General features: G+C 52.1%; 1 protein-coding gene across 1 annotated transcript in view; it reads left to right on the top strand.

The window, feature by feature from the left end:
* The window catches only part of prorp (protein only RNase P catalytic subunit), a 148,346-nt gene that overhangs the window by 59,031 nt on the left and 75,706 nt on the right, over positions 1-13,609 (top strand). The gene's annotated exons all lie outside the window — the stretch shown is intronic.

Here is a 13,609-nt window from a genome sequence, read left to right on the forward strand (position 1 = left end):
GTACGAGAGGGGTGTGTGTGTGTGTGTGTGTGTATGAGAGGGGTGTGTGTGTGTGTGTGTGTATGAGAGGGGTGTGTGTGTGTGTATGAGAGGGGTGTGTGTGTGTGTGTGTGTATGAGAGGGGTGTGTGTGTGTGTGTGTGTATGAGAGGGGGGTATGTGTGTGTGTATATGAGAGGGGTCTGTGTGTGTGTGTATGAGAGGGGTCTGTGTGTGTGTGTATGAGAGGGGTCTGTGTGTGTGTGTATGAGAGGGGTCTGTGTGTGTGTGTATGAGAGGGGTCTGTGTGTGTGTGTATGAGAGGGATCTGTGTGTGTGTGTATGAGAGGGATCTGTGTGTGTGTGTATGAGAGGGGTGTGTGTGTGTGTGTATGAGAGGGGTGTGTGTGTGTGTGTATGAGAGGGGTGTGTGTGTGTGTGTATGAGAGGGGTGTGTGTGTGTGTGTGTGTGTGTATGAGAGGGGTGTGCGTGTGTATGAGAGGGGTGTGCGTGTGTATGAGAGGGGTGTGCGTGTGTATGAGAGGGGTGTGTGTATGAGAGGGGTGTGCGTGTGTATGAGAGGGGTGTGTGTGTGTATGAGAGGGGTGTGTGTGTGTGTGGGTGTGTGTGTATGAGAGGGGTCTGTGTGTGTGTGTATGAGAGGGGTGTGTGTGTGTGTGTGTGTATGAGAGGGGTGTGTGTGTGTGTGTATGAGAGGGGTGTGTGTGTGTGTGTATGAGAGGGGTGTGTGTGTGTGTGTATGAGAGGGGTGTGTGTGTGTGTATGAGAGGGGTGTGCGTGTGTATGAGAGGGGTGTGCGTGTGTATGAGAGGGGTGTGTGTGTGTATGAGAGGGGTGTGTGTGTGTGTGTATGAGAGGGGTGTGTGTGTGTGTGTGTGTGTGTATGAGAGGGGTGTGTGTGTGTGTGTGTGTGTATGAGAGGGGTGTGTGTGTGTGTGTGTGTGTATGAGAGGGGTGTGTGTGTGTATGAGAGGGGTGTGTGTGTGTGTATGAGAGGGGTGTGTGTATGAGAGGGGTGTGTGTGTGTGTGTGTGTGTGTGTGTATGAGAGGGGTGTGTGTGTGTGTGTGTGTATGAGAGGGGTGTGTGTGTGTGTGTGTATGAGAGGGGTGTGTGTACGAGAGGGGTGTGTGTGTGTGTGTATGAGAGGGGTGTGTGTGTGTGTGTGTATGAGAGGGGTGTGTGTGTGTGTGTGTATGAGAGGGGTGTGTGTGTGTGTGTGTATGAAAGGGGTGTGTGTGTGTGTGTGTATGAGAGGGGTGTGTGTGTGTGTGTGTGTGTATGAGATGGGTGTGTGTGTGTGTGTGTGTATGAGAGGGGTGTGTGTGTGTATGAGAGGGGTGTGTGTGTGTATGAGAGGGGTGTGTGTGTGTGTGTGTATGAGAGGGGTGTGTGTGTGTGTGTATGAGAGGGGTGTGTGTGTGTGTGTATGAGAGGGGTGTGTGTGTGTGTGTGTATGAGAGGGGTGTGTGTGTGTGTGTATGAGAGGGGTGTGTGTGTGTGTGTGTATGAGAGGGGTGTGTGTGTGTGTGTATGAGAGGGGTGTGTGTGTGTGTGTGTGAGAGGGGTGTGTGTGTGTATGAGAGGGGTGTGTGTGTGTATGAGAGGGGTGTGTGTGGGTGTGTGTGTGTGTATGAGAGGGGTGTGTGTGGGTGTGTGTGTGTGTATGAGAGGGGTGTGTGTGTGTGTGTGTGTGTATGAGAGGGGTGTGTGTGTGTGTGTATGAGAGGGGTGTGTGTGGGTGTGTGTGTATGAGAGGGGTGTGTGTGTGTGTGTGTGTATGAGAGGGGTGTGTGTGTGTGTGTGTGTATGAGAGGGGTGTGTGTGTGTGTGTGTGTGTGTATGAGAGGGGTGTGTGTGTGTGTGTGTGTGTATGAGAGGGGTGTGTGTGTGTGTGTGTATGAGAGGGGTGTGTGTGTGTGTGTATGAGAGGGGTGTGTGTGTGTATGAGAGGGGTGTGTGTGGGTGTGTGTGTGTGTATGAGAGGGGTGTGTGTGTGTGTGTGTGTGTGTATGAGAGGGGTGTGTGTGGGTGTGTGTGTATGAGAGGGGTTGTGTGGGTGTGTGTGTATGAGAGGGGTTGTGTGTGTGTGTGTGTATGAGAGGGGTGTGTGTGTGTGTGTGTGTGTATGAGAGGGGTGTGTGTGTGTGTGTGTGTGTGTATGAGAGGGGTGTGTGTGTGTGTGTGTGTATGAGAGGGGTGTGTGTGTGTGTGTGTGTATGAGAGGGGTGTGTGTGTGTTTGTGTATGAGAGGGCTGTGTGTGTGTGTGTGTATGAGAGGGGTGTGTGTGTGTGTGTGTGTGTATGAGAGGGGTGTGTGTGTGTGTGTGTATGAGAGGGGTGTGTGTGTGTGTGTACGAGAGGGGTGTGTGTATGAGAGGGGTGTGTGTGGATGAGAGGGGTGTGTGTATGAGAGGGGTGTGTGTATGAGAGGGGTGTGTGTGTATGAGAGGGGTGTGTGTGTGTGTGTGTATATGAGAGGGGTCTGTGTGTGTGTGTATGAGAGGGGTCTGTGTGTGTGTGTGTACGAGAGGGGTGTGTGTGTGTGTGTGTGTATGAGAGGGGTGTGTGTGTGTGTGTCTGTGTATGAGAGGGGTGTGTGTGTCTGTGTATGAGAGGGGTGTGTGTGTCTGTGTATGAGAGGGGTGTGTGTGTTTGTGTGTATGAGAGGGGTGTGTGTGTGTGTGTGTGTGTGTGTATGAGAGGGGTGTGTGTGTGTGTGTATGAGAGGGGTGTGTGTGTGTGTGTGTGTATGAGAGGGGTGTGTGTGTGTGTGTGTATGAGAGGGGTGTGTGTGTGTGTGTATGAGAGGGGTGTGTGTGTGTGTATGAGAGGGGTGTGTGTGTGTGTATGAGAGGGGTGTGTGTGTGTGTGTGTGTATGAGAGGGGTGTGTGTGTGTGTGTGTGTGTGTGTATGAGAGGGGTGTGTGTGTGTGTGTGTGTATGAGAGGGGTGTGTGTGTGTGTGTGTATGAGAGGGGTGTGTGTGTGTGTGTGTATGAGAGGGGTGTGTGTGTGTGTGTGTGTATGAGAGGGGTGGGTGTGTGTGTGTGTGTGTGTGTGTGTGTGTGTATGACAGGGGTGTGTGTGTGTTTGTATGAGTGGGGTGTGTGTGTGTGTATGAGAGGGGTGTGTGTGTGTGTGTGTGTGTGTGTGTGTGTGTGTGTATGAGAGGGGTGTGTGTGTGTGTATGAGAGGGGTGTGTGTGTGTGTGTGTATGAGAGGGGTGTGTGTGTGTGTGTGTGTGTGTATGAGAGGGGTGTGTGTGTGTGTGTGTGTATGAGAGGGGCGTGTGTGTGTGTGTGTGTATGAGAGGGGTGTGTGTGTGTGTGTATGAGAGGGGTGTGTGTGTATGAGAGGGGTGTGTGTATGAGAGGGGTGTGTGTGTGTGTGTGTGTGTGTATGAGAGGGGTGTGTGTGTGTGTGTGTGTGTATGAGAGGGGGGTGTGTGTGTGTGTGTGTATGAGAGGGGTGTGTGTGTGTATGAGAGGGGTGTGTGTGTGTGTGTGTGTGTATGAGAGGGGTGTGTGTGTGTGTGTATGAGAGGGGTGTGTGTGTGTGTATGAGAGGGGTGTGTGTGTGTGTGTACGAGAGGGGTGTGTGTACGAGAGGGGTGTGTGTATGAGAGGGGTGTGTGTGTGTTTGTGTGTGTGTGTGTGTGTGTGGATGAGAGGGGTGTGTGTGGATGAGAGGGGTGTGTGTATGAGAGGGGTGTGTGTGTATGAGAGGGGTGTGTGTGTGTGTGTGTATGAGAGGGGTGTGTGTGTGTGTATATGAGAGGGGTCTGTGTGTGTGTGTATGAGAGGGGTCTGTGTGTGTGTGTATGAGAGGGATCTGTGTGTGTGTGTATGAGAGGGGTCTGTGTGTGTGTGTATGAGAGGGGTGTGTGTGTGTGTGTGTATGAGAGGGGTGTGTGTGTGTGTGTCTGTGTATGAGAGGGGTGTGTGTGTCTGTGTATGAGAGGGGTGTGTGTGTTTGTGTGTATGAGAGGGGTGTGTGTGTGTGTGTGTGTGTGTGTGTGTGTATGAGAGGGGTGTGTGTGTGTGTGTGTGTGTGTTTGTATGAGAGGGGTGTGTGTGTGTGTGTGTATGAGAGGGGTGTGTGTGTGTGTGTGTGTGTATGAGAGGGGTGTATGTGTGTGTGTGTATGTGTGTATGAGAGGGGTGTGTGTGTGTGTGTGTATGTGTGTATGAGAGGGTGTGTGTGTGTGTGTGTGTGTGTGTGTGTGTGTATGAGAGGGGTGTGTGTGTGTGTGTATGAGAGGGGTGTGTGTGTGGGTGTATGAGAGGGGTGTGTGTGTGTGTGTGTATGAGAGGGGTGTGTGTGTGTGTGTGTGTGTATGAGAGGGGTGTGTGTGTGTGTGTGTGTGTGTGTATGAGAGGGGGGTGTGTGTGTGTGTGTGTGTGTATGAGAGGGGTGTGTGTGTGTGTGTGTGTATGAGAGGGGTGTGTGTGTGTGTGTGTATGAGAGGGGTGTGTGTGTGTGTGTGTGTATGAGAGGGGTGGGTGTGTGTGTGTGTGCGTGTGTGTGTGTGTGCGTGTGTGTGTGTGTGTGTGTGTGTGTATGAGAGGGGTGTGTGTGTGTTTGTATGAGTGGGGTGTGTGTGTGTGTATGAGAGGGGTGTGTGTGTGTGTGTGTGTATGAGAGGGGGTGTGTGTGTGTGTGTGTGTGTGTGTATGAGAGGGGTGTGTGTGTGTGTGTGTGTATGAGAGGGGTGTGTGTGTGTGTGTGTGTGTATGAGAGGGGTGTGTGTGTGTGTGTGTGTATGAGAGGGGGTGTGTGTGTGTGTGTGTGTATGAGAGGGGTGTGTGTGTGTGTGTGTGTGTGTGTGTGTGTGTGTGTATGAGAGGGGTGTGTGTGTATGAGAGGGGTGTGTGTATGAGAGGTGTGTGTGTGTATGAGAGGGGTGTGTGTGTGTGTGTGTGTATGAGAGGGGTGTGAGTGTGTGTATGAGAGGGGTGTGTGTGTGTGTATGAGAGGGGTGTGTGTGTGTGTGTATGAGAGGGGTGTGTGTGTGTGTGTATGAGAGGGGTGTGTGTGTGTGTGTGTATGAGAGGGGTGTGTGTGTGTATGAGAGGGGTGTGTGTGTGTGTGTGTGTATGAGACGGATGTGTGTGTGTGTATGAGACGGGTGTGTGTGTGTGTATGAGACGGGTGTGTGTGTGTGTGTGTGTGTATGAGAGGGGTGTGTGTGTGTGTATGAGAGGGGTGTGTGTGTGTGTGTGTGTGTATGAGAGGGTCTGTGTGTGTGTGTGTGTTTGTATGAGACGGGTGTGTGTGTGTATGAGAGGGGTGTGTGTGTGTGTGTGTATGTGTGTGTGTATGAGAGGGGTGTGTGTATGTGTGTGTGTGTATGAGAGGGGTGTGTGTATGTGTGTGTGTATGAGAGGGGTTTGTGTGTGTGTGTATGAGAGGGGTGTGTGTGTGTGTGTGTGTGTGTGTATGAGAGGGGTGTGTGTGTGTGTGTGTGTATGAGAGGGGTGTGTGTGTGTATGAGAGGGGTGTGTGTGTGTATGAGTGGGGTGTGTGTGTGTGTGTGTATGAGAGGGGTGTGTGTGTGTGTGTGTATGAGAGGGGTGTGTGTGTGTGTGTATGAGAGGGGTGTGTGTGTGTGTATGAGAGGGGTGTGTGTGTGTGTTATGAGAGGGGTGTGGTGTGTGTGTATGAGAGGGGTGTGTGTGTGTGTGAGTATGAGAGGGGTGTGTGTGTGTGTGTATGAGAGGGGTGTGTGTGTGTGTGTATGAGAGGGGTGTGTGTGTGTGTGTATGAGAGGGGTGTGTGTGTGTGTATGAGAGGGGTGTGTGTGTATGAGAGGGGTGTGTGTGTTTGAGAGGGGTGTGTGTGTGTGTGTGTATGAGAGGGGTGTGTGTGTGTGTGTGTGTATGAGAGGGGTGTGTGTGTGTGTGTGTGTGTATGAGAGGGGTGTGTGTGTGTATGAGAGGGGTGTGTGTGTGTGTATGAGAGGGGGGTGTGTGTGTGTGTATGAGAGGGGGGTGTGTGTGTGTGTATGAGAGGGGGGTGTGTGTGTGTGTATGAGAGGGGTGTGTTGTGTGTGTGTATGAGAGGGGTGTGTGTGTGTATGAGAGGGGTGTGTGTGGGTGTGTGTGTATGAGAGGGGTGTGTGTGGGTGTGTGTGTATGAGAGGGGTGTGTGTGTGTGTGTGTATGAGAGGGGTGTGTGTGTGTGTGTGTATGAGAGGGGTGTGTGTGTGTGTGTGTATGAGAGGGGTGTGTGTGTGTGTGTATGAGAGGGGTGTGTGTGTGTGTGTGTGTATGAGAGGGGTGTGTGTGTGTGTGTGTGTATGAGAGGGGTGTGTGTGTGTGTGTGTGTGTGTATGAGAGGGGTGTGTGTGTGTGTGTGTGTGTGTGTATGAGAGGGGTGTGTGTGTGTGTGTATGAGAGGGGTGTGTGTGTGTGTGTGTATGAGAGGGGTGTGTGTGTGTGTGTGTATGAGAGGGGTGTGTGTGTGTGTGTGTATGAGAGGGGTGTGTGTGTGTGTGTGTGTATGAGAGGTGTGTGTGTGTGTGTGTATGAGAGGGGTGTGTGTGTGTGTGTGTGTATGAGAGGGGTGTGTGTGTGTGTGTGTGTGTATGAGAGGGGTGTGTGTGTGTGTGTGTGTGTGTATGAGAGGGGTGTGTGTGTGTGTGTATGAGAGGGGTGTGTGTGTATGAGAGGGGTGTGTGTATGAGAGGTGTGTGTGTGTATGAGAGGGGTGTGTGTGTGTGTGTGTGTATGAGAGGGGTGTGTGTGTGTGTGTGTGTGTGTGTGTATGAGAGGGGGGTGTGTGTGTGTGTGTATGAGAGGGGGGTGTGTGTGTGTGTGTGTATGAGAGGGGTGTGTGTGTGTGTGTGTATGAGAGGGGTGTGTGTGTGTGAGTGTGTGTGTATGAGAGGGGTGTGTGTGTGTGTGTGTGTATGAGAGGGGTGTGTGTGTGTGTGTGTATGAGAGGGGTGTGTGTGTGTGTGTAGAGAGGGTGTGTGTCGAGAGGGGTGTGTGTATGAGAGGGGTGTGTGTGTGTGTGTGTGTGTGTGGTGGATGAGAGGGGTGTGTGGATGAGAGGGGTGTGTGTATGAGAGGGGTGTGTGTGTATGAGAGGGGTGTGTGTGTGTGTGTGTATGAGAGGGGTGTGTGTGTGTGTATATGAGAGGGGTCTGTGTGTGTGTGTATGAGAGGGGTCTGTGTGTGTGTGTATGAGAGGGATCTGTGTGTGTGTGTATGAGAGGGGTCTGTGTGTGTGTATGAGAGGGGTGTGTGTGTGTGTGTCTGTGTATGAGAGGGTGTGTGTGTGTATGAGAGGGGTGTGTGTGTTTGTGTGTATGAGAGGGGTGTGTGTGTGTGTGTGTGTGTGTGTGTATGAGAGGGGTGTGTGTGTGTGTGTGTGTGTATGAGAGGGGTGTGTGTGTGTGTGTGTGTGTGTATGAGAGGGGTGTGTGTGTGTGTGTGTATGAGAGGGGTGTGTGTGTGTGTGTGTGTGTATGAGAGGGGTGTATGTGTGTGTGTGTATGTGTGTATGAGAGGGGTGTGTGTGTGTGTGTGTATGTGTGTATGAGAGGGGTGTGTGTGTGTGTGTGTGTGTGTGTGTGAGTGTGTATGAGAGGGGTGTGTGTGTGTGTGTGTGTGTATGAGAGGGGTGTGTGTGTGTGTGTATGAGAGGGTGTGTGTGTGGGTGTATGAGAGGGGTGTGTGTGTGTGTGTATGAGAGGGGTGTGTGTGTGTGTGTGTGTGTGTATGAGAGGGGTGTGTGTGTGTGTGTGTGTGTGTGTGTGTGTGTGTATGAGAGGGGGGTGTGTGTGTGTGTGTGTGTGTGTATGAGAGGGGTGTGTGTGTGTGTGTGTAATGAGAGGGGTGTGTGTGTGTGTGTGTGTATGAGAGGGGTGTGTGTGTGTGTGTGTGTGTATGAGAGGGGTGGGTGTGTGTGTGTGTGCGTGTGTGTGTGTGTGTGTGTGTGTGTATGAGAGGGGTGTGTGTGTGTTTGTATGAGTGGGGTGTGTGTGTGTGTATGAGAGGGGTGTGTGTGTGTGTGTGTGTATGAGAGGGGTGTGTGTGTGTGTGTGTGTGTGTGTGTATGAGAGGGGTGTGTGTGTGTGTGTGTGTGTATGAGAGGGGTGTGTGTGTGTGTGTGTGTGTGTGTGTGTGTGTGTATGAGAGGGGTGTGTGTGTGTGTGTGTGTGTGTGTATGAGAGGGTGTGTGTGTGTGTGTGTGTGTGTATGAGAGGGGGTGTGTGTGTGTGTGTGTGTGTGTGTGTGTATGAGAGGGGTGTGTGTGTATGAGAGGGGTGTGTGTATGAGAGGTGTGTGTGTGTATGAGAGGGGTGTGTGTGTGTGTGTGTGTATGAGAGGGGTGTGAGTGTGTGTATGAGAGGGGTGTGTGTGTGTGTATGAGAGGGGTGTGTGTGTGTGTGTATGAGAGGGGGGTGTGTGTGTGTGTGTGTATGAGAGGGGTGTGTGTGTGTATGAGAGGGGTGTGTGTGTGTGTATGAGACGGATGTGTGTGTGTGTATGAGACGGGTGTGTGTGTGTGTATGAGACGGGTGTGTGTGTGTGTGTGTGTGTGTATGAGAGGGGTGTGTGTGTGTGTATGAGAGGGGGTGTGTGTGTGTGTGTGTATGAGAGGGGTCTGTGTGTGTGTGTGTGTTTGTATGAGACGGGTGTGTGTGTGTATGAGAGGGGTGTGTGTGTGTGTATGAGAGGGGTGTGTGTATGTGTGTGTGTATGAGAGGGGTGTGTGTATGTGTGTGTGTGTATGAGAGGGGTGTGTGTATGTGTGTGTGTATGAGAGGGTTTGTGTGTGTGTGTATGGGAGGGGTGTGTGTGTGTGTGTGTGTGTGTGTATGAGAGGGGTGTGTGTGTGTATGAGAGGGGTGTGTGTGTGTATGAGAGGGGTGTGTGTGTGTGTGTGTATGAGAGGGGTGTGTGTGTGTATGAGAGGGGTGTGTGTGTGTGTGTGTATGAGAGGGGTGTGTGTGTGTGTATGAGAGGGGTGTGTGTGTGTGTATGAGAGGGGTGTGTGTGTGTGTATGAGAGGTGTGTGTGTGTGTGTGTGTATGAGAGGGGTGTGTGTGTGTGTATGAGAGGGGTGTGTGTGTGTGTGTATGAGAGGGGTGTGTGTGTGTGTATGAGAGGGGTGTGTGTGTGTGTATGAGAGGGGTGTGTGTGTGTGTGAGTATGAGAGGGGTGTGTGTGTGTGTGAGTATGAGAGGGGTGTGTGTGTGTGTGTATGAGAGGGGTGTGTGTGTGTGTGTATGAGAGGGGTGTGTGTGTGTGTGTATGAGAGGGGTGTGTGTGTGTGTGTATGAGAGGGGTGTGTGTGTGTGTATGAGAGGGGTGTGTGTGTATGAGAGGGGTGTGTGTGTATGAGAGGGCTGTGTGTGTGTGTGTATGAGAGGGGTGTGTGTGTGTGTGTGTGTATGAGAGGGGTGTGTGTGTGTGTGGTGTGTATGAGAGGGGTGTGTGTGTGTGTATGAGAGGGGTGTGTGTGTGTGTATGAGAGGGGTGTGTGTGTGTGTATGAGAGGGGGGTGTGTGTGTGTGTATGAGAGGGGGGTGTGTGTGTGTGTATGAGAGGGGGTGTGTGTGTGTGTATGAGAGGGGTGTGTGTGTGTGTGTATGAGAGGGGTGTGTGTGTGTATGAGAGGGGTGTGTGTGGGTGTGTGTGTATGAGAGGGGTGTGTGTGGGTGTGTGTGTATGAGAGGGGTGTGTGTGTGTGTGTGTATGAGAGGGGTGTGTGTGTGTGTGTATGAGAGGGGTGTGTGTGTGTGTGTGTGTATGAGAGGGGTGTGTGTGGGTGTGTGTGTGTATGAGACGGGTGTGTGTGTGTGTGTGTGTGTATGAGAGGGGTGTGTGAGTGTGTGTGTGTATGAGACGGGTGTGTGTGTGTGTGTGTGTGTGTGTGAGACGGGTGTGTGTGTGTGAGAGGGGTGTGTGTGTGTGTGTGTGTGTGTGAGAGGGGTGTGTGTGTGTGTGAGTATGAGAGGGGTGTGTGTGTGTGTGTGTGTGTATGAGAGGGGGTGTGTGTGTGTGTGTGTATGAGAGGGGTGTGTGTGTGTGTGTGTATGAGAGGGGGTGTGTGTGTGTGTGTGTATGAGAGGGGTGTGTGTGTGTGTGTGTATGAGAGGGTGTGTGTGTGTGTGTGTACGAGAGGGGTGTGTGTGTGTGTGTGTACGAGAGGGGTGTGTGTGTGTGTGTGTACGAGAGGGGTGTGTGTGTGTGTATGAGAGGGGTGTGTGTGTGTGTGTATGAGAGGGGTGTGTGTGTGTGTGTGTGTATGAGACGGGTGTGTGTGTGTGTATGAGAGGGGTGTGTGTGTGTGTATGAGAGGGGTGTGTGTGTGTGTGTGTGTGTGTGTGTGTGTATGAGACGGGTGTGTGTGTGTGTGTGTGTGTACGAGAGGGGTGTGTGTGTGTGTGTGTGTACGAGAGGGGTGTGTGTGTGTGTGTGTGTATGAGAGGGGTGTGTGTGTGTGTATGAGAGGGGTGTGTGTGTGTGTATGAGAGGGGTGTGTGTGTGTGTGTGTGTGTGTACGAGATGGGTGTGTGTGTGTGTGTGTACGAGAGGGGTGTGTGTGTGTGTATGAGAGGGTTGTGTGTGTGTGTATGAGAGGGGTGTGTGTGTGTGTGTGTGTGTGTGTGTGTGTGTATAGAGGGGTGTGTGTGTGTGTGTGTGTGTGTACGAGAGGGGTGTGTGTGTGTATGAGAGGGTGTGTGTGTGTGTATGAGAGGGGTGTGTGTGTGTGTGTATGAGAGGGGTGTGTGTGTGTGTGTATATGAGAGGGGTGTGTGTGTGTGTGTATATGAGAGGGGTCTGTGTGTGTGTGTATGAGAGGGGTCTGTGTGTGTGTGTATGAGAGGGGTCTGTGTGTGTGTTGAGAGGGGGGTGTGTGTGTGTGTATGAGAGGGATCTGTGTGTGTGTGTATGAGAGGGGTGTGTGTGTGTGTGGGTGTGTGTGTATGAGAGGGGTCTGTGTGTGTGTGTGTATGAGAGGGTGTGTGTGTGTGTGTGTGTGTGTGTGTATGAGAGGGTGGTGTGTGTGTGTATGAGAGGGGTGTGTGTGTGTGTATGAGAGGGTGTGTGTGTGTGTGTATGAGAGGGGTGTGTGTCGTGTGTGTATGAGAGGGGTGTGTGTGTGTGTGTATGAGAGGGGTGTGTGTGTGTGTGTGTGTGTATGAGAGGGGTGTGTGTGTGTATGAGAGGGGGTGTGTGTGTGTATGAGAGGGGTGTGTGTGGGTGTGTGTGTGTGTATGAGAGGGGTGTGTGTGGGTGTGTGTGTGTGTATGAGAGGGGTGTGTGTGGGTGTGTGTGTATGAGAGGGGTGTGTGTGGGTGTGTGTGTATGAGAGGGGTGTGTGTGGTGTGTGTGTATGAGAGGGGTGTGTGTGTGTGTGTGTGTATGAGAGGGGTGTGTGTGTGTGTGTGTGTGTATGAGAGGGGTGTGTGTGTGTGTGTGTGTGTGTGTGTGTGTGTATGAGAGGGGTGTGTGTGTGTGTGTGTGTGTGTATGAGAGGGGTGTGTGTGTGTGTGTGTGTGTATGAGAGGGGTGTGTGTGTGTGTGTGTGTGTGTGTATGAGAGGGGTGTGTGTGTGTGTGTCTGTATGAGAGGGGTGTGTGTGTGTGTGTGTGTATGAGAGGGGTGTGTGTGTGTGTGTATGAGGGGTGTGTGTGTGTGTGTGTATGAGAGGGGTGTGTGTGTGTGTGTGTGTGTATGAGAGGGGTGTGTGTGTGTGTGTGTGTGAATGAGAGGGGTGTGTGTGTGTGTGTACGAGAGGGGGTGTGTGTACGAGGGGGTGTGTGTACGAGAGGGGGTGTGTGTATGAGAGGGGTGTGTGTGTGTGTGTATGAGAGGGGTGTGTGTGGATGAGAGGGGTGTGTGTATGAGAGGGGTGTGTGTGTATGAGAGGGGTGTGTGTGTGTGTGTGTGTGTGTGTGTATATGAGAGGGGTCTGTGTGTGTGTGTATGAGAGGGGTCTGTGTGTGTGTGTATGAGAGGGATCTGTGTGTGTGTGTATGAGAGGGGTCTGTGTGTGTGTGTATGAGAGGGGTGTGTGTGTGTGTGTGTGTGTATGAGAGGGGTGTGTGTGTGTGTGTCTGTGTATGAGAGGGGTGTGTGTGTCTGTGTATGAGAGGGGTGTGTGTGTCTGTGTATGAGAGGGGTGTGTGTGTTTGTGTGTATGAGAGGGGTGTGTGTGTGTGTGTGTGTGTGTGTGTGTGTGTGTGTATGAGAGGGTGTGTGTGGGTGTGTGTGTGTATGAGAGGGGTGTGTGTGGGTGTGTGTGTATGAGAGGGGTGTGTGTGGGTGTGTGTGTATGAGAGGGGTGTGTGTGTGTGTGTGTGTATGAGAGGGGTGTGTGTGTGTGTGTGTGTATGAGAGGGGTGTGTGTGTGTGTGTGTGTGTGTGTGTGTGTATGAGAGGGGTGTGTGTGTGTGTGTGTGTGTGTATGAGAGGGGTGTGTGTGTGTGTGTGTGTATGAGAGGGGTGTGTGTGTGTGTGTGTGTGTGTATGAGAGGGGTGTGTGTGTGTGTGTGTGTGTGTATGAGAGGGGTGTGTGTGTGTGTGTGTGTGAGAGGGGTGTGTGTGTGTGTGTGTGTATGAGAGGGGTGTGTGTGTGTGTGTGTGTATGAGAGGGGTGTGTGTGTGTGTGTGTGTATGAGAGGGGTGTGTGTGTGTGTTGTGGTGTGTGTGTGTGTGTATGAGAGGGGTGTGTGTGTGTGTGTGTATGAGAGGGGTGTGTGTGTGTGTGTGTGTGTGTATGAGAGGGTGTGTGTGTGTGTGTGTGTATGAGAGGGGTGTGTGTGTGTGTGTGTGTGTATGAGAGGGGTGTGTGTGTGTGTGTATGAGAGGGGTGTGTGTGTGTATGAGAGGGGTGTGTGTGTGTGTGTGTGTGTGTGTGTATGAGAGGGGTGTGTGTGTGTGTGTGTGTGTGTGTGTATGAGAGGGGTGTGTGTGTGTGTGTGTGTATGAGAGGGGTGTGTGTGTGTGTGTGTGTATGAGAGGGGGGTGTGTGTGTGTGTGTGTATGAGAGGGGTGTGTGTGTGTTGTGTATATGAGAGGGGTGTGTGTACGAGAGGGGTGTGTATGTGTGTGTATGAGAGGGGTGTGTGTGTGTGTGTGTATGAGAGGGGTGTGTGTGTGTGTGTGTATGAGAGGGGTGTGTGTGTGTATGAGAGGGGTGTGTGTGTGTGTATGAGAGGGGTGTGTGTGTGTGTGTGTGTGTATGAGAGGGGGTGTGTGTTGAGGGTGTGGGGTGTGTGTATGAGAGGGGTGTGTGTGTGTGTGTGTGTATGAGAGGGTGTGTGTGTGTGTGTGTGTAGAGGGGGTGTGTGTGTTTGAGAGGGGTGTGGTGTGTGGGTGTGTGTGTGTGTATGAGAGGGGTGTGTGTGTGTGTGTGTGTATGAGAGGGGTGTGTGTGGGTGTGTGTGTATGAGAGGGGTGTGTGTGTGTGTGTGTGTGTGTGTGTATGAGAGGGGTGTGTGTGTGTGTGTATGAGAGGGGGTGTGTGTGTGTGTGTGTGTGTATGAGAGGGGTGTGTGTGTGTGTGTGTGTGTGTATGAGAGGGGGTGTGTGTGTGTGTGTGTATGAGAGGGGTGTGTGTGTGTGTGTGTATGAGAGGGGGGTGTGT

The sequence above is a fragment of the Stegostoma tigrinum genome, chromosome 10 (assembly GCF_030684315.1).
Source record: "Stegostoma tigrinum isolate sSteTig4 chromosome 10, sSteTig4.hap1, whole genome shotgun sequence".
Classification (NCBI taxonomy): domain Eukaryota; kingdom Metazoa; phylum Chordata; class Chondrichthyes; order Orectolobiformes; family Stegostomatidae; genus Stegostoma; species Stegostoma tigrinum.